The 27,755-nt window shown below is 36.6% G+C and overlaps 1 protein-coding gene across 11 annotated transcripts in view; it reads right to left on the reverse strand.

Moving 5' to 3' along the window:
* WDFY3 (WD repeat and FYVE domain containing 3) overlaps nucleotides 1-27,755 on the reverse strand; it is a 309,091-nt gene that overhangs the window by 267,593 nt on the left and 13,743 nt on the right. For 10 of the 11 annotated variants that reach the window (XM_031664581.1, XM_031664584.1, XM_031664580.1 and 7 more), the window contains exon 2: nucleotides 6,845-6,938. The gene's annotated coding sequence lies outside the window, so the exon portion shown is untranslated. Of the gene's footprint in view, nucleotides 1-6,844; nucleotides 6,960-27,755 lie in introns of those variants that run through there. The other variant, XM_031664585.1, reaches the window with a different exon arrangement.

Consider the following 27,755-nt stretch of genomic DNA (forward strand, 5'->3'; position numbering starts at 1 on the left):
TTGGGTCAGTTACTTCTCCTGTCCAACAGTATAAAATTAGAATAATAATAATAGAATCTATCTCATAGGATTATAAGAAAAATAAATGACATGATGTGTTTTTAAAAAATCCTAGGAAACAGTCAATGTGAGCTGCCATTAATATTATTTTTAATAATAATTAGCTATTATTCTGGTAACGGGTGGATTTCAAACATATTCATAACATTATAAAACTGAATTCCTTCAACAGGGAGACTCTCTAATAGGTACAGGAAATAAAAAACATAAAAATGTATGATTCAAGAAACAGGAGCAATAAAGATAAACTCATATTTTTAAAAACCCTCATCGCCTAGACTATCTAATTCTATAGTGGGGCCTCCATAATAACAAACCATGAAGTGTTTTTTCATGAGGGATACTCTGTTTTTTGATAAAATTCTGTAAAGGTTTCAGTAACTCCTGACCACAGAAGGAAGCCTTATTCCTAAATGTCCTTTCATCACTCAGAAACAGCAAAGCATTAGGATTATCTACTGATGTTGGAAGAAGACAAAGGTTTTTTTAAAAAAAAAAAAAATCATCTCAAAAAGTTTTAATTTTAAACCATCACTGGTTCAGCAATGACTACGAAAACACATTCTTATAGGGCTTTTTGAAACTTGTTTTGGACTAGGCAATTATATAGGTAAGAAACAGCTAGAGATGTTGTTAAGGAGAAAAACAATTCTTGCATCATAAACATATGATACATGATTTGCTTCCTACAAAACATGCAGTATGATCAAATAAGAGAACCAAGCTGAAAGGTCAAAAATTAAGCGAAAGAGAAGAAATGATGAGGTAGAAGGGAGGGAAGGAGACCATTATAAATAATTTCAGCTATTTGGAGGAGGCAAGAATCAAAATATCCTAATTTTTATAGAAAATACAAAGTAGTTAAAACTTAACAACTTACAAAGTAGTTTCAAACTAACTACTTTGTTAAGTTTAAAAAAGCAAGCAAAGACTAAAAAGAACCTGTACTTCCTTCCCTATATGTTTTGAAATCTGGTAATTCTTTAACTCATATTTCAATCCGGAATATAGGCATATTCACAAAAAATTATTCATTCAATCAAAAAATACTGAATCTGTATTTTCAAAATACGATCCTCGGCTAGGCTTTTTTAGGTACCTCACCCAATACACACAAAGACGATAATAAGCAGCTTCAGAGTCTGTATTTCAGATTTTTTTTAATTTTCCTTTTTCCTTCTATATCACTTACATTTCAAATTCCATATTTCACTTTACTTAGGCATAGATCCTTTTTCTAAAAGGAGAAAGAGTTTAGCTTTCTTAGGATGCAACCAAGGGGCCTTAGTCATCTCACAACCAGATTAATCCATGTAAAGATGCCTTTTAGTAGAGATATTCATAAAACTGAGGCACCCTCAAGGGACACTCACAGGACCACAGGGAATGACTTGACCTTTATAAGGCAATGAAGAGAAAAGGCATCCCTTCTCCCCACTTCTTTCCCCTATGTGAAAACAAAACAAAATAAGAAACAGAAAAGGGGGGCTAGTGGTTAACATTAAAAAAGAAAATGAAAACTTGACATCCTAGTGCTTGTACTTTTTAAGAACTTATTGACTACAAAAATATCACCTCTGACCTAAGCAAAGAGAACACACTTATTCCCTCTATTTCCTTTTTCTCTCCTTTCTTTGTAAGTCAATAATTTAAGTGATGCCTTTAAACTTACATCTTTTTATGCAAACTCTATTCTATTTTTCAAAAATAAACATCACTTCTTGGCTTTTGGCTAAGATCAAGTGAAAAAATAAAGTCAATATGCTAATAAAATATGTAACCAATCAACTAAATACCAAGGGATATATATATATATATATATGATCATTTGCTGTGGACATGATTTTGTTTATATTTCAATCTCGAAAATTCTGAAGTAAAAATGAAGTAAAAAAAAAAAAAAGTGATGCTTATTAACAACAAATAGCAGCTAATATAAATTTAGCTTCTACTTACTGTGTGCCAGGCACAGTATTAAGTCCTTTATAAGCATTATCACATTTAATCCTTTGATACGTCTAAGTATTACTAATAAATCCATGTTACAGATGAGGAAATAAGAAGATATCAGAAAATCTGTCCTGGGGTAAAGAGCTGTAAGCAGGCCAGGTGTGGTGGCTCACGCCTGTAATCCCAGCACTTTGGGAGGCCGAGGTGGGAGGATCATGAGGTCAGGAGTTCAAGACCATCCTGGCCAACATGGTGAAACCCTGTCTCTACTAAAAATACAAAAAATTCACTGGCATGGTGGTAGGTGCCTGTAATCCCAGCTACTCAGGAGGCTGAGGCAGGAGAATTGCTTGAACCCAGGAGGCAGAGGTTGCAGTGAGCCGAGATCGCACCACTGCACTTCAGCCTGGGTGACAGTGTGACACTCCGTCTAAAAAAATTAAAAAATAAAAAAGCTGTAAGCAGTAATATGATTTAAACTAGAAAACATGATTAAGTTTGAGACCTTAACCAAACAAAACACATATTACACTGCAATTTTTTCACTTTCATATCTGCTTTATTAATACACCTTTTTTAAAATCATACTGTTGATAAAGATCAATGTATAATTTGTCCCCAAAACAAGTGCTACGTAAGGGATACTAAGGGTTGAAAATCAATGTGATGTGGCCATACAAACATCAGGCTCTATTTAATAAATCAAAAGTCTACAGAAAAAGGAAAAAAGTTTCACAACAGAAGATAAAGTGGTGATTAAAAAGATTAGTATTTCTAAGTCTTAAATTGTAAGTATCACTCGTTCAAAGGAAAGAAAATTGAATTAGATTTTAAAATCCTAAAATTCTATTTAGTAATACAATTTTATTTTGCTACTTACTTTTTTCTGATTATAAGAACTTTTTGTACTTTGTAATTTAAACTTCACATTAAGTATCTTTACTCATTTACATTTTCCTGAGTTCCCTTTCAGCTTTTTAAACTCTCTCAACACATGTTTTCTTTCTAATACATTTGACACAGACTTTCATTTCTGGGTGATGTTTTTCTAAACCATAAAATTTGCAACATTAGTTTCTTCAAAGAATCTAAAGCCTAAAATCTAGTCGTAAATCTATCCAGTTCTAGAAGTTTTCATAATAAAAAGAAGGTATATTACAAAACAAAACTCTCAGCTCAGTATCCTGGTAACAGCATCCTAAGAGATTAAGCTTAAACCTTCCCCTTTGCCATAATCATTTCAACAGACCTTCCCCTTTGCCATCAATTCAACAGTTTTTTCTAAGAAAAAAAATTATCAATTGTTCAAAAATAAGAATGCTTTCCCCAGTCCACTATAGGTGGACCAAAAGAAAGTCTTAAATCTATATATGACTTCTGCTAACCATGCTAACAAGTGAAAAAGAAAATCACATAGAAATCCTATTAAATTATATTTACTCAATTTCTGTATAGTATGACTTAAACGTCCAAATCTAGTGAGACTTAAAAATGTCTCATCGTTTCTAACGAGGTGTTTGTTTACTATTAAATGTATTCTATTTACAGTAATTCACAAATAATTATAATTAAACAACTACTTATAAAAATAACCACTTGTAAAATCATGTAAAAATCATGTCATCATATGGTTAAGAAGTATAAGCTCCATCTACCCTAATGAAGTTTGTAAAAATAATCTTTTCTCCATGAACTTGAGATTTTCTTAGACTAAATTTACTAAAGAAATGTTATTCCACATGTTACACACACACCCCTTATAGAATAACTCCTACAGATAATGCCAACTAGGTCAAATTTCACTTCCAGAAACACAACTATACTACCTTCCATAACAAGAATTACAAAATGAACCCATAAAATTAGTTTCCAAGTATGATGATGGTTGATTTGGGGTGTCAACATGACTGGATTAAGGGATACCCAGTGAAATGGTTTGGCTTTGTGTCCCCACCCAAATTTCACCTTGAACTGTAACCTCCATAATCCCCATGTGTCAAGGGCGGGGCCAGGTGGAGGTAATCGGCTCATGGGGGAGGATTCCCCCATGCTGGTGTTGTGATAATGAGTGACTCTCATGGGATCTGATGGTAAGTGTCTGGCATTTCCTCTGCTGGCATTCATTCTCCTGCTGCCCAGTGAAGATGTACCTTCCGTCATGATTGTAAGTTTCCTGAGGCCTCCCCAGCCATGCAGAACTGTAATCCCAGCACTTCGGAGGCTGAGGCGGGTGGATCACCTGAAGTCAGGAATTGGAGACCAGCCTGGCCAACATGGCAAAACCCTGTCTCTACTGAAAATACAAAAAACTCAGCTGGACATGGTGACGCATACCTGTAATCCCAGCTACTCGGGAGGCTGAGGCACGAGAATCTCTTGAACCCAGGAGACGGAGGTTACAGTGAGTCAAAGTCGCATCACTGCACTCCAGCATGGGCAACAAGACAGAAACTTCACTCAAAAAGAAAAAAAAAAAAAAATCTGGACACAAGAGACATGCACAGAAGGAAGGCCATGCACAGAGACACAGGGAAAGACAGCCACCTAAAAGCCAAGAAAACAGGACTGGAACAAATCCTTCCCTCAGAGGCCTCAGAAGGAGCCAACCCTGCAACACTGACTTCAGACTTCTATCATACAGACAGTGAGACCATAAATTCCTGTCATTTAAGCCACCCAGTTTTTGGTACTTTGTTATAGCAGCCCTAACAAACTAATGTATGTGGCAAGAGATAGCACACATATACTTAATTCAAAATAACTTCTATCAACAATACCAAAGTTAGCCTCCATTTAGGACTCAAGGAGATGCCCCAAGGTCTTTATTAAGAAAAAAAATATTAGTCCATACCAGAAAATCTTAGGACCACAGATATTTTAGTGAGCTGGGACCTCTGCAGTCATATAATCTAATCTACTCATTTCAAAAATTGATGATGATAATGATAACGATGTGCCAGGAACTGTTTGAATACATATGTTAATTCTTCATAACAATACCATGAGCTACCACTATCATCTGCTCCTTTTTTAAGATGTAGAAACTGATGTCCAGAAGTAAAGATCACAAAGCTAGTATGTGGCAATGCCAGGATCTGAATAAATTCAGGTGCACAGAGAAAAAGTAATTCACCCAAAATCATAGTTGGCAGCTGAGCTGGGTACCTAATAGCATGTCTCCTATATTCAAATCTTTTTTTCTCAAAAAGTCAAATGAAAAAGCTTTCCTTTCTCAAAATATCTTATTGCACTGTACCATTTTATTCATGAAAGTCAAATAAATGTCCATCAACTGGTGCATGGATACACAAACTGTGGACTATCCAAACAATGAAATACTACCCAGCATTAAAAGTATCAGAAGTTTTATTCTTTTTAATGCCGGGTAACATAGATGAATGCAATAACATGGATAAATCTTTAAAGTATTACAATATTCCCCCTTTATCCATGATTTCACCCTCCATGGTTCCAATTACCCACAATCCAAAAACATTATACACAATAAGATATTTTGATAGAAACCATAGTCACATAACTTTCATTGTAATACTTGTTATTATAATTGTTATATTTTATTAGTAGTTATTGTTAATCTCTTACTGTGCCTAATGTATAAATTATACTTGGTTACAGGTAAGTATGTATAGAAAAAATATAGTATACATAGGGTTCCCTACTATCTGTGGTTTCAGGCTTCCACTGGGTGTCTTGGAACATATCCCTCTCTGATAAGGGGACACTACCACACATGTGGAGGAAGTACTACTACATCTTATTACTAGTTATCCACATTTTAGTAGGAATAAGTGAGATCTTTTTCAGAGAACAGGCTTTAAAACAAAGAAAGCCAATGCAAAGCTTTTAAATTACCATGTCCTAAGCTACAATTTGTCTAAAGATACCTGACTGAAGAATCAAATTCTGTTCCGGCAAATTAGTATCGAGTGCTTAGTTAGCCTTTCTTTGGGATCTGGATTATAAGGTATTATGCTTGGGAGGCAGTGGTAAGCAGGCTTCACCTCACAAAGAATAGAAATGTGATGATAGCTAGTTCCCAAAGAGAGAGAGAAGAATGAGATCGACATGTAGAAAAGAGACACTCTGCTGAGAGCCTGCAGGAAATCTTATTGTCTTTGGTACTGGGTTCTTATTGTGCAGTCCAGCTGCATTTCTGTTCTTGGATCCTGTGGCATCTCCTGGGACACTCCCAAAAGTTTTCCCATTTTTGGTTACAATAATTTGATTACTTGCAATCAACGGAGAACCAACATGATCAAAAAGGTACGCTATCTAAAGCTGAAGAACATTATTGAAAAACTAATAACCTCATGTAAAAAATAAATGTTTTAATAACAACAAAGTAAAACATTAAAACTAAGATAGCCACAGTGCTCTCAAGGGCCTCACAAGATAGTGTATTCCTTAAACTAGTCACTCAAATAAACTACAATACAATGGATTAAAGAGTTCCAAAGCATGTGCTTTAAAAACAACTAGATTTTTCCAGGAAAAAACAAGAGGAAATGATGCTTTAAAAATATGACTTTTATCATCTGTAGGTATCTACAAGAAAAGTAATGTTGATTTAAAGCCAAAATTGAAACTGAAGATAACTTATTATAATGTAGCCCTGTTTTGGTGCAGAAAACTAAGAGCCAACAAGCAAAGAAGGCTCGCCCAAGCTTACCAGTCATCAGTGGTAAAGGACAATTGAAACCCAACTCCTGAATCACAAGTCACTGGTCTTGCTGCTGCACAATAACGCAGCAAAGACAATCACAATTCTGTTCCTAGCTCCTTTTTCAACAAATAAAACAATTCTAAAACTGACCTGATTCTCTGTTCTGGGCTGGCATGAACCTGCTTAGAAATGATAAGAATGGCAGGCACTTTCTTCCTGAAGCAGACGTGGAGAAGTATTATACCTGATGAAGGAAAGGAAAAGAAAACTCAGTTTATGTTCAGAATATGCATCATGAGTCATTCATTTTCTACTGATTCTCTTTACCTCCTTACTTGCTGTCTTGCTTGTTTAATAATGGAACATAAGCACTTCATTTAAAATAGATTAAATTTGCTATTAAAAATCCATGAAAAATATAAAGTTATTTAAAGCTGCTCTCTATAGACCATCTGATTCCGCTTCTTCATTTTACTGATAAGGAAACTTTGACCTGGAGAAGTTATGGGAAGAATCAATGACAACACAGCTACTTAGTGTTAGAGCCAGATTCAGAACTCAACCCTTACCACTTCTGGTCCAGGACTCATTTATATATCACAGACCACACTGCCATTTTTCTTGGAGAAAAAATTCTTGCTATTTCTCTAGGTGTATTTGTCATGCATCTCAAGATAAATGTGGTATAGAGCTGAATTGATTTGTTCTAAATTAAAATTTTAAAAATTGCTGCCTCATTCAAAGGTCACACTCTAGTCTCAAATTATTCGGGTTGTCTTATACAGGATATATAAATGTTTCCTTTCATTTACCAGTCAATATTTCAATATGAAAACATTAGCATATGAATCATGAGATCTAGTTTCTAGGCCTCTAGTAACTCTGCTCTCAACAAGTCTATATTGTAGTCAAACACATTTTTGGTCCTAAAGCTCTTTAATTCAAAAATGAGGAGCCTAGACTAATTCCTAGGGGCCTTCTAACTCTAAAATGTTATACCAAAGAATAGCATCATCTTTAATGACATTCACCTTTTTAGATGAGCTATGTGTTTTTGTTATATAACTTTATTTGTTAAACTCTTTAATCATATTATTATAGTTCAAACAAAACCAGTAATATTGCCTTCAGCAGACAGGTAATTATTCAAAAACCTAACCAATAATAACCCAGTTTTGCTGGTCTATCTCATTACCTGGCTGGTTCTTATATTACAGAAACCCAGCTAGAAGTAGAAGAAAAATTCTTCTTTTTCATTTTCAAATATATAGATTTGCAGAGTACATGAGATGTTTTGATACAGGCATATAATGTGTAATAATCACATCAGGGTAAATGGGGTGTCCATTATCTCAAGCATTTATTTTTTTGTGTTATGAACATTTCAATTATACTTAGTCACTTTTAATGTACAATAAATTATTGTTAACTACAGTCACCCTGTTGTGCTACCAAATACTAGATCTTCTACATTCTTTCTAACTATATTTTTGTACCCATTAACCATCCCCACCCTTGTCCCACCCACTACCCTGCCCAGCTTCTGGTAACCAACATTCTGTTCTCTATTTATGAGTTCAATTGTTTTAATTTTTCGCTCCCAGAAATAAGTGAGGATATGCAAAGTTTGTCTTTCTGCACCTGGCTTATTTTGCTTAACGTAATGTCCTCCAGTTTCACCTATGTTATTGCAAATGACAGGATCTCATTCTTTTTTACAGCTGAATAGTATTCCAATGTGTATGAACCACATTTTCTTTATCCATTTGTCTGCTGATGTATACTTAGTTTGCATCCGAATCTTGGCTATTGGTAACAGTGCTTATAAATATGGAAGTGTAGATATCTCTTTGATATACTGATTTCCTTTCTTTATAGTATAAACCTGGTAGTGGGATTGCTGGATCACATGGCAGTTCTATTTTTAGGTTTTTAGGAACCTGCATACTGTTCTCTATAATGTCTGATTTGCATTCCCATCAACAGTGTACAAGGGTTCCCTTTTCTCCACATCCTTGTCAGCATTTGTTATTGCCTGTCTTTTGCATAAAAGCCATTTTAACGGGATGAGATGGTATCTCATTATGGTTTTGATTAGAATTTCTTTGATGATCAATGACACTGAGCACTTTTCCATGCATGTTTGTGTGCCATATGTATGTCTTCTTTTGAGAAATGTCTATTCTGATCTTTTGCCCATTTTTTAAATCAGATTAAGGAAAAGTACTCTTTAAAAGTCTACCTCTTGGGTAGTTTCTAAGAAATATCCTGAATTATTTCCTCAAATCATTGATCTGGTTATTCATCCAATAAGTTTTTACTGAGTCACTTGCCAGATGGCACATACATAGAGGCTTAAAGAGACAGGAAGCTTTAAAACAAGATAATTCTAGTGAAATACTGAGTGCTATTAGGAATTCAGGTGGCAGTAGAGAGTGGGTAGAAGTAATGACATGTCTCCTAAATTATGACTTCAGATTATGGCTTATCTTTTAATATATTAATTACTACATACAACAATTATTTGGAACATTTAAAATTCAAAGCAAAATAATAGAATGAACATCCAGATAACTGTCACCCAACTCAAGAACCTAAGGGTAAGTTATTGGTATTGTTCTACTAATTTGCTCCTCCTCCATTCCATGCTCTGCCTCCCTTATCCCTGCCACTCCCTGTAACTGCAATCCTGTATTTTGTGTTTATCATTACTTTGCTTTTTAAACACATAGGTACATCTTCCTGAACAATACATTTGCTTGGTTCTGAATTCTATAAAAATGGTATCAAAATCTATTCTCCTGTCTTATAGGATTTGATTTTTTAATTCAATATTATGTTTCCAAAACTCACCCATGTTGTTGCATATAGTTGTAGTTCATTCACTTTCACTGCAGAATAATACTCATTGTACAAACATACCACAATTTAATTATCCGTTCTCTTGTCAATAGCTTATTTTCCCCTCCAAGTTTTGCTTTGTTTTGCTATTACGAACATTTATGCTATAAAAGTTCTAACACGTGTCATGTTCCACATGTGTCCAAGTTTCTCTTAAGTACATGCCTAAGAGTTAGGGAGTAATCTTAAATTTAACTTTTCATCATGATGCCAATTTTTACTTTCCCTAAAGTGTGTCTGGCAATTTATAACTTCACTACCAACAGGTAGTAGCGGAACTACCACATCTACAGCCTCTCCAACATGTAGTAATGCCAACTTTTTAATGCTGGGGTATAAAATGGCATCTAATTGTGGTCTTAGTTTGCACTTCCTTGCCAGTTAATGATGCTGAATATTTCTTCATGTTTCTTGGCTACCTCATATTTTCTATTGTATGGAATGCCTATTCATATATTTTACCCATTTTCCTCCTGAGTTATTTGCCATTTTCATATTGTTTCATGTGTATTTTATATGTATTTGGATGCTCATTACTTGGTTTTACCAGTCTTGACCAAATACAGGCAATTGTTGAGATAAGGGAGCAGAAGCAAAAATAGCAGGCAGCCAGAAAACTGGCAACAGCAAGTTAGAGTACCAATGATTTTCTCAACCCATTTTTTAATATAAATGTAATCTACAGACATCTTAAAGTATCAGAAATCTAAAATATTATAAAATCAATCTAGATTTACAATCTTTCATTTTAATATAAACTCAGCCAAGAGCAAATGCTACAAAATGATTTCAGTACATTCTAACTGCAATATGCAATATAATATAATTCTCAGGAATCAAGTTTTACATAGGTCACAATTTAGACCACAATTTAAAGTTACCATTTTGACCCTGACATTTTACATATTTTTACTTCAGGCTTTGCTTGCCTCCAATTTAGAATACGTCAGTTACATTGTCAGAGGGTTAAGTTTAAATGTATATGTACATATGTATAAAAACTAAATTTCAAACTTAAACTATGTAAATTGAAATGCCACAGAAACCTGAATTCCAGACTGAGCTAGATGATCAGCTATATCTCCCTGGCCTATCTATGTCTTCTGAGTTGGTTTTCTTATATTAATATTTAAAATGGAAATTGTGCCCGGTAAGTTCCAAGACCCTTTGAATCAATGATAACTCTTTGGGCTGGGAGTGGTGGCTCATGCCCGTAATTCCAGCTCTTTGGGAGGCCGAGGCAGGACTATTACTTGAGAACAGCAGTTTGATACCACCCTGGGTAACATAGTGAGACCCCATCTCTACAAAAAATTAAAAAATTAGCTAGGCATGGTGGCACACACCTATAGTTCTAGGTACTTAGGAGGCTGAGGCAGGAGGACCACTTGAGTCCAGGAGATGGAGGCCACAGTGAGCTTTAAACATGCCACTGCCCTTCAGCCGGGGCGGCATAGCAAGATCCTGTCTCTTTAAAAAATATATATATTTGGCTTGAAGATCAATGAGAAAATTTTTTTCCAAATAGCCCAAAAAGATTTTGTGGGGTCTCTTTCCAAACTTTATACAAAATAGCCAGCTAAACTAAATAATAACAAAAAATAAATGTTCTGAAAAAAAATTTTTAACAAGCAGTTTTATAGTCCTCTTAAGGCCTCCCAGGACTCCTGCCAGATAATCTGATGAAAAGCACCATACAAGAAAAAAAAAATTCAAAAGCCACAGGCAATCAGAAGAGAACTTCCAGAATCTCTCATGACATTTACCTCCCCACCTGAATCTGTACCCTTTTACTGAATTTCAGGATTCACATCAAAATCTAACTCCTCCACTTTGCTACTAGATGTTACATGCCTAGAACGCCAATGTCACTGCTCTAGGAAATCCCACTTCTTTCTCCTATGCCATCAATTTCCTCCTTCCAATAAAGCAAAATCATTGGCAAATACATTTCCAATCATTAGAAAACAAACAACAAAACCTCTCAACTCCTTATACGCCTCTAGGTGATGGCCAATATCTTTGATTCCTTTTTTAGCAAAACATCACAAACATATACTCCCTGTCTAAAAGTATACTTTCATTCAAATTTAACCCACTCCAATTAGACTTTTACTACACAACACATCACTGAAACTTAAGGTCATCAATTACCTGAATATTGTTAAATCCAAGGGCCCGTTAGTCCTCATCTTTCTTGACTTATCTGCAGCATTTGGCATGACATATCACATACTGATACACTTTCTTTTCTTGGCTTCCAGAACCAACTCTACTGGTTTCACCTTATCTCACTGACCTCTCCTTATCAGCCTTCTTTGCTAGTTCCTCCTCTGCTTGACCTCTAAAGTTCAACTTCTTATCCTTCTTCTCTAACCCACTGGCAAGTATTATTGACTTTATCTACAAAAATACTGAGAATCTGACCACTTCTCGCCACTTGCATAGTTAGTATTTTGGTCATAGTCTGTATTGTCTCTCGCTTGGATTTTTGCCATAGGTTAGTAACTGGCCTCCCAACTTCTACCCCTGTCCTATTTTCAAGTCCTTTCTCATCAAAGTAGCCAGAGTGATCCAGACAACCTAACATAAATAATAAATCGCATAACATCTGCTCCCAAAATCTCCCAATGGTTTACCATCTCACTCAGAGTAAGTCATTTTTTTTTTAAATGACATAAAAGAACCTATAAAATTTGGCCCCCGTTACCTCTGACTTCATTTCCTACTAACTTCCTTGCCATTCTTTTTACAGGGCAGGCACATCCTTGCCTTGGGGCCTTTATACTTGCTATTCTCTCCCTATATGCTTTTCCAAGAGATGATTACAGTAGATCCTTCCTTATCTGTGTGGGTTGGGGATTGGATATGTTCCAAGACCCCCAGTACGTGCTTGAAACCTCAAATAGTACTGAATCCTATATCTACTACATTTTTCCCCATACATATATACCTGTGATAAAATTTAATTTATAAATGAGGCATAGTACTCTTATGCTTTGGGGCCATTATTAAGTAAAATAAGTGTTATTTGGATATAAGCACTGTGATAATCTGACAGGTGTATTTCCCTTCTGTTCCTATTTGTCTATGTCCTTCCATGAAAATGTAAAATCTATGCGGGCAATGGTTTTGTTTAGTTTGATGCTACAGTTCCAATGCCTAGAAAAGAATCTGGTACATAGCAGGCATCCAATTAACATTTTTTTAAAATAAACAAACAGTTACGCTCTTAGGGCTAAAAATGGGACTCTTTCCTAGTTTATAAAACAAGATAATCTAAATCAGGGGACAACAACTAGATTTTTTATATAAAAGAACCATTCTAAAATTTCTTGAAAAGATAATTGATAATGATGATAACCTCCAAATACTTTATTAGACATTGTAGCTGATACTTCCATAAATTTGATAAATTAACAAATAGTTCCCCCTATAATTAGGTTTTAGACTCTGGCCGTCCACAGAATGACTCCTTTCTTTCCCACTAACTACTGTCATATTTAACAATGGTTGGCTTGCAGGGCCCTAACACCAACACACAGTAAAATATTTCAAAAATGTTCATTCCAAACTGGTTCCAGAGAAAGAATCAAGCTCTTTATAAATGAGGAAAGTCTAAAAAAAAGGGCAGATATTTTTAAATGTTTTCAATATTTTGTTTGAAAATAATTTCAAACTTACAGAAAACTTACTAAGAATACAAAAATCACTCATACTCAGATTCAGCCATTACTAATGTCACCTCTTTACTTTTCCATTTGTGCTCCTGAGCTCTCTTACACTTTCTTGCATTCACACACACACAAACACACACACACGCACACATACACTTTTTTCCTGGAGCAAATGAGAATAAACCATATATCAAGACCTTTGCTCCTCTGCTTCCAATGTACATTTCTTTAGCAATACTCTCTCTTATAAGGAAAGCACAGAGATCAGCTTCAGTAATTATAATATTGTTATAATATTTTTATCTATTCTATGGTCTATATTCCAATATTCTAATTTTTCAACTGATCCAATAACATCCTGCATGGTATATTTTCCCCCATTCAGTATAAGATCCAGTCTAGGGTCAGATACTGTAGTTAGTGGTTCTCTCTTCTAAGTCTCCTTTAATTTGGAACACTTCCATAGCCTTTCTTTCGCTTTATGACACTGACTTTTTTAAGGACCACAGTTCCCTCCCCGTTTTTTAAAGTAGAACATTCCTTATTTTGCACTTGTCAAAAGTTTCCTCATGATTAAATTCAGGTTATGCAGTCTTGGCCAGAATACTACAGAGGAGATGATGTGTCCCCTCAGGGTGTCCTATCTGGAGTCACATGGTGACCATCTGCCCCATATTGTTGTTGGATCGCACCAATGCGTAATCACTATATTATCCCTTGCAATTAGTACACAGTCTGTGGGGTGATGCTCTAAGACATTGAAAATATCCTGCTTCTCATCGAAATTTCTCCCTGATTTTGTTATGACTCTTGCCCTACCTAATATCTACTATGCTGGCTACAAAATAATGATTTCTCCAACTCTAAAGTTCAGAGTCCTACTGTAACAAAGAGTCTTCCTTTGTCCTCTATTCATTCACTATTTTTATTATCATTATGGATTTATTACTATTTCTAATGGTTCATAATTATTATACTTACTTGATTATTAAATTATCTCAAATTTGGCTAGTAGGAATGCCAACAGGTTTCTTGTGACATGTTCTTATTTTTTTTTAAAAAGTTTCTATTTTCTAGCATTAAAAAAATAATCCAGGCTCACCTGGTATGTGCCCTACCCTATACTAGAATCATCTACTTCTGTGAGGAGCTCTGGTTCCTTTGAGTTAAGAACGGTATTACATAATTTTAATTCCAAGATTTGGGAGTTAGGTATGCTGTTTGACTCTTAGCCTTTTTGCTGGACAGAGCTAGGAAATGCAATTACATATACACATATATTGGCTTAAAACATAATGAATTCACACTGATAACTTCAATTCCAATCCATCTGCACAGAATTTATTTTGCCTTCTCCCATCCCATATTTGTGTATCCCTCCTTCCTCAGGGAGAACCCTCACCCCAACAACCTCAGAACATTTACTCAATCCCCAATACACCTAAAAAGTTCCAGAAGTGCTATGTCTATATCACTATGAAAAGTAAACCTAATAGAACGAGTTCAAGAGTTGCCTGCAACCCTTCTCTTTCACTCTACCCAAGCTGAGGGTATATAGTCAATACCATGTTATTAATAACAAAATACTTACATTTACTCTTTGTTCCCTCAATGAGGGTACAGTACTAATTTAAAATACATTCAGATTCATTTGTTTCAGTGGCTTAAGATTTGCCATTTCCATCCTTATTTTGAATGCTGAAAAAAACACACTATGAAAAGCCAAAACTATATTTAAAAAAAAAGGTTTACTCTGAAGTGTCATTCCCTCCCATAAACCTCTGGCCCCATTACTTCTCACTACCCTTCTTTTTGTAAAGTCAAGCATATATGCGTATGTGTTATTTTCCCTTTTTCCTTACACGAAAGACAGCATACTATACATTCTTGTTTATACTAACTAGCTCAATCCAGATTGAAGGAAACTCCTCCCAAAGCCTTTTATAAGATACAATATCTTGATATCAAAACCAGACAAAGAGATTAAGAGAAAAGAAGACTAGAAATTTCCTATTTTTTGTGAACATAAATGCAAAACTTTTAACAAAATATAAGGAAACCAAATCTGGCAACATATAAAAGGGAATTACATCATGATCAAGTGCATTTATCCTGGAAATGCCAGGCTAATTCAATATTCAAAAAATTAACATAATTTACCATTATCAATAAAGACTAAAACCATACAATCTCAATAGATATTTTAAAAATCACTTGCAAAATTCAACATCTACTAATGATAAAAGTTCTACTAAACCAGGAATAGAATGAAACTTACTCAACCTGATAAACAGCCTCTTTAAAACAGATATAGCTAACATCATATTTAATGAAGAAAGACTGAATGCTTTGTTTTTAGTCCTAGCCAGTGCAATGAGGTATGAAAATAAATAAAAGGCATACAATGGAATGGAAGAAGTAAAACTGTCTTTATTCCAGGCAGCATGATTGTCTACATGGAAAACCCCGAAGAGTGTACCAAAGAAACCTCCCTAAGTTAATAAGGGAACTCAGCAAGACTGCAGTATACAAAGTTCATTATACAAAAATCAATTGTGTTTCTACATATCAACAATGAAACAACTAAAAGTTACATAGATAGATAGACTGATTGATTGATAGATAGATAGATAGTACCATTTATAATAGCACTCAAAACACATGAAATGCTGAGAGGTAATTCTAACAAACTATGTGCAAGATTTGTATACTGAAAACTACAAAACAATGATGAGATAATCACTAATGAGATAATCATTGATAACAATGACGAGATAAACCAAAGACGACTTAATAGAGAGATATTCTATGCTCATGGATTTGGAGGCAATATATTCAAGGAATCAGTTCTTCCCATATTTACCTATAGATTCAATGCAATCCCAGTCAAGATTAGAGCAGACTTTAGTTTCTGGAAATCAACAAGATGACTCTAAAATTTACATGAAAAAGAAATGAAGAATAGTCAAAACAATTTGGAAACAAAACAAAATTAGAGGACTCATATTACCTGATTTCGAGACTTAATATAAAGCTACAGTAATCAAGATAGTGTGGCAGTGGTAAAAGCCACTAGGTGAAAGCACGTAGATCAATGGAAAAGGATAGAAATTCCAGAAGCAGATACACACAAACATGGTCAACTGACTTTTGACAAAGATGTCAAGCAATTTAATAGGGAAGGGAAAACTTTTCACTAACCAGTGCTTGAGTAACCAGATATCCACAAGCCAAAAAAAAAAAAACCCACAAAAAATTAAATCAACTCACACATCACACCATATACAAAATTTAACTCAAACCAAATCACAGACATAAATGTACAACCTAAAACTATAAAACTTCCAGAGGAAAACTTCGGGGAAAATCATTGTCACTTTGAGTTAGGCAAAAAATTATCTAACAGGATATAAACAGCAAAAACCATAAAAGAAAAAAAAATGGGCAAAGTGGACATTACCAAAATTAACTTCTGCTCATCAAAACAGTGTTATAAAAATGAAATTAAGCCAAAAACTGGGAGAAAGTATGAGTTTGTAAAACACATACCAGACTGGTACCCAAAATATATAATGAATTCTTTAAACAACAACAACAAAAAAAACTGATTAAAAAAAAATTGATTTTAAAAAAAAGTCAACACTTACTTTTAAAAAAAAGGATACATATAGCAAACAAGCAATGAAAGCTCAATACCATTATTCATGTAAAGCAAATTAAACATTTTGAATGTTGCTATGAACATTAGCCTTTTTGTGGACATGTGCTTTCATTTCTTTTACACATATACCTAGGAAAGGAATTTATAGTTCCTAATGAATACATTTTAATTTATGAGACAGTAGTTGACTGTTTGCTAAAATGGCTATACCATTGCACCAGGAATGAATGAGAGGAAACTTCCAGTTGCTGCATATCCTTACCAAACTTAACATCATCAGATTTTATTTTTAGCCATTCTAGTGAGTGTATAGTGCTATTATTCTATGGTTTTATTTTGTATTTCTCTGATGGCTAGTGGTGTTGAACATCTTTCTATGTATCTCTATCTTTCTATGTCAATATATGTATTTGTCATTCACATATCCTCGGTAAAATATCGTTCAAATTATTTGTTCATTTTTCAACAGGGTTCTTTGTCTTCTTATTATTCAATTGTGAGAGTTCTTTATATATTCTGGTTCATATCCTTGGCCAGGAATGTACATGTGTTGCAAGTATATTTACCAGTCTATGGCTAACCTTTTTATTTTTTAAAATGGTGAAGCATGTTCATTTTGAGAAATTTCATTAAGCTTCAACTTAAATTTGTTGACTTTTACTTATGTATATACAGTAAACTTGAACAACATGGGTTTGAACTGTGATGCCGACTTATATGTGGATTTTCTTCTGCCTCTGCCACATGAGACAGGACCAACTACTCCTCTCTTCCTCCTCCTCTTCGGCCAACTCAATGTAAAGACAATGAGGACGAAGACCTTTATGATGACCCACTTCCACTTAATGAATAGTAAATACGTTTTCTCTTCCTTATGATTTTCTCAATGACATTTTCTTTTAACTAACTTTCTTGTAAGAATACAGTATAAGGCCAGGTGCGGTGGCTCACGCCTGTAATACTTTGGGAGGCCGAGGCGGGCAGATCACGAGGTCAGGAGATCGAGACCATCCTGGCTAACATCTGGTGAAACCCCGTCTCTACTAAGAATACAAAAAAATTAGCCAGGCGTGGTGGTGGGCACCTGTAGTCCCAGCCACTCAGGAGGCTGAGGCAGGAGAATGGCGTGCATCAGAGAAGCAGAGCTTGCGGTGAGCCAAGATCACGCCACTGCACTCCAGCCTGGGTGACAGAGCAAGACTCGTCTCAAAAAAAAAGAATACAATATATAATACATATAACCCATAAGATGTGTATAAATCGACTGTTTATGTTATCAGTAACACTATCTGTAATTAAGTTTTAGGGGAACCAAAACACTTATATACAGATCAGCTACACAGGGGGTCACTTCCCCTAGCCGCAACACCGTTCAAAGATCAACTATACTTGAATAAATTTATTTAAAATAACAGCAGCAACCAAAAAAAAACTGCTCTTTAAAGGTGACAAAATAATCAACTAGTAAATAGCCTACGGGTGATACAATTTGGCCTACACATACTAAAAACTAGAAAATAAGTATTTACACTACCAGTTATGAGCCATTCATTGTATTGGGTCCCTGCCAGATGCACAGACATAAAGCCTAAAATTAGCAAGGGAGAGTAACTGTTGAAGGCCCCCCTCTTGCAATTTGACCTCTGAATTATAAATATTCCAGATTAGGATATATTGTATTTTTTGTTAATTATAGAGCAAATTTTAAATGGAAACTTTATGTTGATGGGGAAAGCAAAGAAATTCAACCTAAGAATAATTACATGAAAAACTAACTCATGTAATGATTTTCAGTAAGCACCTGATTGTCAAATACATATGCTAAAACAAATAAGAAGACACCACATGTCTTTTTGCTGACTGAACAAATAGCTTTATATAAGAATTATTTATTTGTCTTTAATGTGTCCAAAATTATCACTCCTCTAACTTTAAGAAGCAAAAATCAGCGAGGCATGGTGGCTCATGCCTGTAATCCCAGCACTTTTGGGAGGCTGAGGGGGATGGATCGCTGGAGCTCAGGAGTTCAAGACCAGCCTCTAAAAACCCATTCTCTATTAAAAAAATAATAATACAAAAAATTAGCTGAGCATGGTGGTACACACCTGTAGTACCAGTTACTTGGAAGGCTGAGGTGGGACAATCACTTGAGCCTTGGGGGAAGAGATTGCAGTGAGCTGAGATCTTGCCACTGTACTCCAGTCTGGGCGAGAGTCAGACCCTGTATCAAAAAATAAATAGGCTAGATGCGGTGGTTCACGCCTGTAATCCCAGCACTTTGGTGGGCCTAGGCAGATGGATCATCTGAGGTCAGGAGTTCGAGGCCAGCCTGGCCAACATGATGAGACCACGTCCCTACTAAAAATACAAAAAATTAGCCAGTCGTGGTGGCTAAGACAGGAGAATTGCTTGAACCTGGGAGACAGGTTGCAGTGGGCCGAGATCACACCACTGCACTCCATCCTGGGCAACAGAGTGAGACTTCATCTCAAATAAATAAAAATAATACATATAGTCACTGGATGTGGCTAAAAGTCTTAAGTTTGGGGAACTTATAGAATATATTATTACTTCTACAGTAGACACTTCCTGGAGTAGCTGGAAAGCTTATAATCCTTCCCTTTTCTGTGCCTTGATCAATGGCCTTGAAAAGATCAAAGATAAAAAAGACGGAGATTCTCAGAATAGCTACTTGAATGAACTTCTCACAACAGGGTCATAGCCTAAAAAAATTCCTGTCCCATGTGTATGTTCACCAGAATTCTGCTAACAAATCAAAATATAAAGCCTCTTAGTAATTGAGTGAATAGGATGAACCACATCATAGACCAATTCATATTCCTCCGGCCAGCCTGGTGCTTACTCAACAGGTTCATGAAAACCACCAGGTGGAAGGAGAAGCAGTTATGCAAGGGCAAATCTGCCACAAACTCATTAAGACTGACGTCACTGTTACTACTGTTGAGAACCCATTTGCCTGAGTCCCCCATAGAGACTACTTCCTAGCAGGTAAATTATATCAAACCCTTTGCATTACAGAAATGGTGATGGCTGGTTTTCACTATAAAAAACACCAATTCTGAATTTGTCTCTGCCAGCACCATCATTCAAGATTAAGTGAATGCTTCATATAAATCACACTCACAGGGCCTCTGATCCAGGAACTCACTTCAAATGGTGATGGGCAGATGCCCAGGGGCCTCACTAGTGTTATCAAATAGACTCTTATTCAGACACAGCTGTCCTCACAGAGGAGGTAATGGCATTTTGAAGCTTGACATGCAAATTGTTGCGCCACCTAAAGCCTTCTGAAATTGGGGTGCTGTCCTACAGCATATAAAATAAGCTCTGAACCACCCACTTAATATATGATGTCTCCCATCCTCCCATCTCTGGAACACACTGGATATGGGAACCGTGTTGCGACGGTGGAGGTGGTATATTTCATCTGCTCTCAAAGTTCTGTTTCTTGTCTCAGGAACTCTGGAATCTGTTATCTAGAAGTTTTATTTAGCACTCAAGAATGAAATACTTATACCAAGAAACAAAACAACTGTTTCACTCAATTGAAAGCAGAGTTTTATTTACTCATTACAATTAAAAAAAAAAAAAAACAAGCAAAAATGGAGGCTATAGAATTGACAGAGGTGACTGCTTCTGACTATCAAGGAGAAGACAGGTTGCTACTACACATCTGGGGCTAGAAAGACCATGAGAAAAGAACTTGGGGGAATCTCATAGAGTATTCTCTGGCAGTGCTGTGCATAGTGTTAATGTGAGTTAAAGACTATCACAATTCTATACAGTTAGAACTATCAAACCTCAGACCCTTTCAGGAACGAAGGACTGAGTTAGCTTGCTAGAAACAGAACCCTGATAAGCCAGGACACTAGCAGAAGGTAACAGAAATATGCAATCTGGAGTGAAACAGGTTAGGGCTTTGTGCTCGGATGCAAAACTAAGGATTGTAGCCACCATTTATTTCCTTACTAGTCACCGGTATGTGATAACTACCCTTGTCTTTCCCTTTAAATACATTTTCTCTTTATTTCCTCTTCCATTCCAAGCATGCAGATGGCAAGTTGGCAGGAGTTAAATTTAGGTTGTAAAATATCAAGAAAGAATCACAATAGAACCAGAAGGCAGCATGATATCACTCAGAGTCAGTAGCCCTATGGCACTGCCTCTGAATATGGTGCCTCAACTTGCTTTTTGACTTTCTTTCACTGGAAAAACTGCATCGATACATGGGATAGCAGGGTTATCTCTACGGTGGGGAGGAAAGCAAAGGGAAGAGGAAGCAGGAAAAGCAGTGGTTAAGCTACCAAAGAGTGAGATGTTCTAGACACCTAGGAGGGCTGCCCAGCTTTTGACTTCCCCTTCTTCGGGAATGACCCCCAGCACGGAGGTATATTCCTGGCATGCTATACATCATAACTCTGCATACCCTGGCTCTAATACAGACAGACACCTGATCTGAATGAGACTAATTTAATCCTTTCTTGATGGAATATATAAATTGAAGATGCAAGGCAAGGAGAGACTAAATCTTTACAGCAAAGTCACCTTAATAGCAAGAGTCTAGGACGAAGGTATAAAAATTCCTGCTAGGGGCTGGGCGCAGTGAGTCACGCCTATAATTCCAGCACTTTGGGAGGTCGAGGCGGGTGGATCACGAGGTCAAGAGATCGAGACCATCCTGGCTAACGTGGTGAAACCCTGTCACTACTAAAAATACAAAAAAATTGGCCAGGTGTGGTGGCCCGGGCCTGTAGTCCCAACTACTCGGAAGGCTGAGGCAGGAGAATCGCTTGAACCCAGGAGGTGGAGGTTGCAGTGAGCTGAGATTGTGCCACTAAACTCTGGCCTGGGAGACAGAGCAAGAATCCATCTAAAAAAAAAAAAAAAAAACTTCCTGCTAGGCTGGGTGCAGGGGCTCACACCTGTAATCCCAGCACTTTGGGAAGCCAAGGCAGTCAGATCTCTTGAGTCCAGGAGTTCAAGACCATCCTGAGCAACATATCAAAAAACCCCACATCTACAAAAATAAAAAAATTAAAAAAAAATAAGCCAGGCATGGTGGCTGAAGTCCCAGGTACTCAGGGGCTTAAGGTGGGAGGACCGCTTCAGCCTGGAAGGTAAAGGCTGTAGTGAGCCATAATCGTGCCACTGTACTCCAGCCTAGGTGAAAGAGTGAGACCCTGTCTCAAAAGTAAATAAATGAATAAATAAATATATAAAATTCCTGCTAATGAGATCCTCAGAGCAACTCTGATTTCTTCTGTTCAAGACCCACTTATTCAATCCATCATTCCATTCCCAGTGTGAATCCCATTAATTCCTTTTCCCCACCTCAAGCTAGTAAGTGTCAACGGACTGCAGCAAAAAAATGCTACTATAACTTCTTATAGGAAGTAAATGAAAGGTGTGGAGGTTCTCAATTTAAGGTCAATTTATCATAATCATGCATTTTCCTTGCTTCCTCTTACCCAATTCAGAAAATAAATTCCTAAAGGGTAATTTTGCCTTCCGAAGTGTGACATGAGAACCCCCATGCCTAACATGCTTTTTCATATCCTCCTATTTCACAAGAAAGCACATTTACTTCAGTGTTTAAGTTTGTTCGGTTTAGTAGCAGTTCCCTGTTAAGACGTTACTATGAGGCATCAGCAGTTCTTTGCATCTCGTGATGCCATACCAGTGCCAATAAAGCAGACTAAATGATTACTGATCAACAATACTTAACAGTATGTAGAAAAAAATGGTAATTAGTAGTTCATAAATGAATGTCAAGCCCAGTCTGTCTCTGCTCTCGAAGTGCCTGGCTTCTCCTGTCACTTAAATCCTAGATTACCAATACGGACTTATGATAGAAGATGTTTTCGCAGTTTCGCCCCAATCTTTAATTCTGGATCAAGTCATCACTAACATTACCCAGCCTTCATACTGCAGATTAGATAGTTAGGATTTCTAGCTCGTTATGATGCCTACCCTGTTCTACTCCTTCTCCTTCTGCTGTCCTTGCCCTGTTTATAGCTCAGTTATTATAACTAAGCTTCTGCTTTGACACTTTTGAAGGTCCCTAGTCTGATCCCTTCCTGGCTTTTCTATTCCTAGGACTGAGAAGTCTACTTTAAATTACCACTCCCAATCCCAAGGACTGATAGCTAGAGCCCAGTACCCGCAGAAAGAATTCTCTGGTGGCCACTCATACATATATAAGCATGTATGTTTGCATTCATTTAGTCATTTACACACACACACATTCCTCCTATATGCTTCTTCCTCTTGAATTTCCATTAATAGGTTGACTGAATTATTCTTTGGCTGTTCTCGCCCTGACATGGCCTACCAAAGAGAACTTTTCCTCAGTGCCTGCAGTTAAGGTTAGATTGACCTCCACATGCAGCACTATACCTTAAATATGGACTGGTTCTAGTCTGTCCTGCATAATAGTTACCTCTGCCCTACTCTACAACTTGGCCATGTGCTCTCATATCACAAATACAACAAAGCTCTATCAAATTTTGAGATATGGAAAAAGTAAGCAAGCTCACAGATTTTTAAAATATAGCAAATATACGAAAGAAAAAAGTTATTTTCTAAATGGCATAAGCTGGAAACTTGGCAGTATAGTACACTTAAAACAATAACATAATATAGGAAAGAATCCTACACATTTACATGCCCAAATTTATTTTTCAATCACCAGATAATTTTTAAAATGGGAGAAATGACAATGACTACATTACATTTTATAAATATGTTCTAGATTATAGCATACTGAAAAGGCCATCTGATTCTCCAGAGTTCTAGGAGCAATTTCTTAATGCAAAACTTAAGGCACATCAAGAGCAATGAAAGAGTATATATATCTGGTCACATAAATCAGTGCCTCTGGCCGGGCGCGGTGGCTCACGTCTGTAATCCCAGCACTTTGGGAGGCCAAGGAGGGCAGATCACAAGGTCAGGAGATCGAGACCATCCTGGCTAACACGGTGAAACTCCGTTTCTACTAAAAATAGAAAAAATTAGCCGGGCGTGGTGGCGGGCGCCTGTAGTCCCAGCTACTCCAGAGGCTGAGGCAGGAGAATGGTGCGAACCCGGGAGGCCAAGCTTGCAGGGAGCCGAGATCGCGCCCCTGCACTCCAGCCTGGGTGACAGAGCAAGACTCCGTCTAAAAAAAAAAAAAAAATTCAGTGCCTCTTCTGATCAATGCTGAATTCTTCTCTATGAAACTTATTCAACTCTAATTCTCTTTACTGCCAAAAAATGGAACTCCCATCACTTTCTCCAAAATCTAGTTTTGTTATTAATACTACACCTTCATTAAAGTTGTTTCCTCTGCTGGCTTTCTCTACAATCTTGATTCCTAACTAAAGATCAAACCACAGATGGGATCGCCCACCAAAAAAATTACCAAGTAGCCAAAGATTCAAGGACAAAAGTATATATATTTACCTCAGGTCCCTTATAAGCCAACAGAACTGCAGAAAGAACGAACACAGTAGATAACAAAGAATTCTAAATACTGTGGCTAAGGTGGGAAGCCAATGACATCTCAAAACAGATGCTGTTCGCGGATGTTTACTGCAGCACTATTCACAATAGCAAAGACTTGGAACCAACCCAAATGCCCACTGATGATAGACTGGATAAAGAAAATGTGGCACGTATACACCATGGAATACTAAGCAGCCATAAAAAAGAATGAGCTCACGTGCTTTGCAGGGACATGGATGAAGCTGGAAAACATCACTCTCAGCAAACTAACACAGGAACAGAAAACCAAATGCCACATGTTCTCGTTCATAAGTGGGAGTTGAACAATGAGAACACATGAACACAAGGAGGGGAACATCACACACCAGGACCTGTCTGGGGGTGGGGGGCAAGGGGAGGGAGAGCATTAGGACAAATACCTAATGCATGAGGGGCTTAAAACCTAGATGACGGGTTGATAGGTGCAGCAAACCACCATGGCACATGTATACCTATGTAACAAACCTGCACGTTGTGCACATGTATCCCAGAACTTAAAGTTTAATAAAAAAAAAAAAAAGTTACATTATTTAATATAGGCTAAACTAGTATATGAACTCTCTGAAAGAAGTAATAGCATCTCATCATCTTAATAGTTTCAGCCGGTTGCAGTGGCTCATGCCTGTAATCCCAGCACTTTGGGAGGCCGAGGCGGGTGGATCATGAAGTCAGGAGATTGAGACCATCCTAGCTAACTAACACGGTGAAACCCCGTCTCTATTAAAATACAAAAAATTAGCCAAGCATGGTGGCACATACCTGTAGTCCCAGCTACTCGGGAGGCTGAGGCAGGAGAATCGTTTGAACCCAGGAGGTGGAGGTTGCAGTGAGCAGAGATGGCGTCACTGCACCCCAGCCTGGGCGACAGAGGGAGACTCCATCCAAAAAAAAATAGTTTCAGCACACAAAGTAGACACTGAATAAACACGCTCAATGAAAAAGTAAATCAAGAGTTTAGATGGTTAGTAAAGAAGTGTCAAATGTACTCAGCTTATACTGTAATACAATCACTGCAGAATGTCAATTACTAGGGAGAGCCTTACTCTAAGGAGACAAAGTGTAATGTAAGTGCTAAGAAACTCACATTTTTTCCAAAAACTACTCCCTATTCATTAATAAACACAATGCAAAATGCATCTCACACTGGGGATTAATTTCATGTACTCTTTCCCTTTTGCCAGGTAATTATTTACCTCTATTCTAATTTTATATTCCTATGACCCTTGCCTCACAGGATGCTTAATATTTATCTTTTAAAAATCCATTCTATTACTTGTTTATTTGAATAGGACTTCCCCGTATTTCAGGCATCTGGGAATGAGTTACTGGTCAATACGTTTATCTTCCATTTTCTTCGTTTGTTTTTATCATATTTTTTTCCATCAACAAGAATATACAAAAATCTTCAGAACTGCTGTTCACAGACATGCTTTCCTTTGTAACAGAAGTCACAGTGAGTTGAACTCTCATGAAGAAAACAGATTATCTGATGCCAGAGCAGTCTTTACTAATTTAACTACTTTACCATCTTCAAAATTTTTAAATAAAAACACAATTTGTATTGATCCTTTAAATGATAACAGATAATGTAATATAAAAAAATCTAACTCAAAGCCTGTGCACAATACTTACTTCTGCTACTTAGAAGTATGATATATATCTGTATGTCAACAATATACTACACATGCTACGTAGTAAAATCACTTCTAAACTTTAACAAAACTCAAAAAAGCACACAGATGTGAACATAAGCCATGCTTGATGTTAAATAACAAGACCAAAGTAACAATTAGATACTGCAATGCAACCAATCTTCTTCCATTAAAATAGTGCTTGCCAAACAAAATCTTCATTGGACTGGAATGATGCTTTGCCAGATGACATCGGGACAGGCAAAGCCACTATTAAACCCTGTGCTAAAGTGGGTGTCAACAAGCAGAGTAGGAAGAAGAAAGGCTGGAATATGAGGAGACTTTTAAACATCTTTCAACATTGGCAAGCCACAGTCAAAAAGTAGTTCATTTTTGATGAAAGTTTTAGTCAGGCTGAGAAAATTGAAAGTGCATGAAAATCCACGAGAAAGAAAAATCAGCCTTCTAAGAAAGACACAATACTCTTTCCCAAGCTACAAATAGAGATCACTAGTACTATCACCTCAGAAAAGCAATGCAGTACAACTTTTCCCTGCCCTGCCCCAATCACACAAATACCTGTCAGTGGTAGTAGTGGCCTTCATGCATTTTCAGCAGTTGCCATGTCTTGATAGGCTTCCCCACATCCTCCTGAAAGTAAAAACACCTATGCCAACCCATGTGGTGGTTATGCAACCTAAGACAAGATGGGAATCACTGAACTTATTTACTCTGGTGACTCAGATATAAATCTAGGTCTCTGTGGAATAAGAGGTGGAGAACATAAAAGAATGTATGACACCATTTTTCATTAATATTTATTGTATAACTGAAGCAAACTCAAAAGATTTTCTGCTCTCTATAGGTTCAACAAAGAATTTAGCTTTCAGGAATGCTTCAGGTTTGACCAGGTACAATGTACCATCTGCTATACTGAATGACCTGAGGCAAAAACAACATCCCTTTATATAGAACTTTTATTTTCTCTCATCATGTTGCCATTCACCAACATCTTACTTTCCCTTCTTCCTCTCATCCTGTTGCCATTCACCAACATCTTACTTTCCCTTCTTCCTCCAGCTTATTCTTTAAAGCCTGCCACTGACAGCTACCACTCAGCAATGCTGAACTCCACAACATCAAGAAATTTTTTTCAATGCTATTCCACTCAGAAATAATTTAAACACTGCAACTTCAAAAAATGAAACAGCAAAAATAAATCAATATTCATCCTAACCAAAAAAAAAAAACCTCATATTTCTGGATTTAGCAAATTAAGTGAAATATATAAATTACATCTGCCATTAATGTAGCAGATCAAACTTAAAAAGCATACATGGTAGATTGGTGCAGCTGTTATGGAAAATAGTATGGAGGATCCTAAAGAAATTAAAACTAGAATTACCTATAACCTAACAACCCTTCTTCTGGGTGTATATACAAAGGAAGTGAAATTACCACCTCTAATAGATGCATTCCTCATGTTCACTGCAGCATTATTCATTATGGCCAAAGTATGGAAACAACCTTGGTATCCCTCAACTATCAAATGGATAAAGAAACTATGGTGTATATATAAAAAATGGAATATTATTCAGCCTTAAAAACAAAAGGAGGGGATGCTGTCATTTGCCACAACATGAGTTGAC

Source organism: Papio anubis, chromosome 3 (assembly GCF_008728515.1).
Source record: "Papio anubis isolate 15944 chromosome 3, Panubis1.0, whole genome shotgun sequence".
NCBI classification, from domain to species: Eukaryota; Metazoa; Chordata; class Mammalia; order Primates; family Cercopithecidae; genus Papio; species Papio anubis.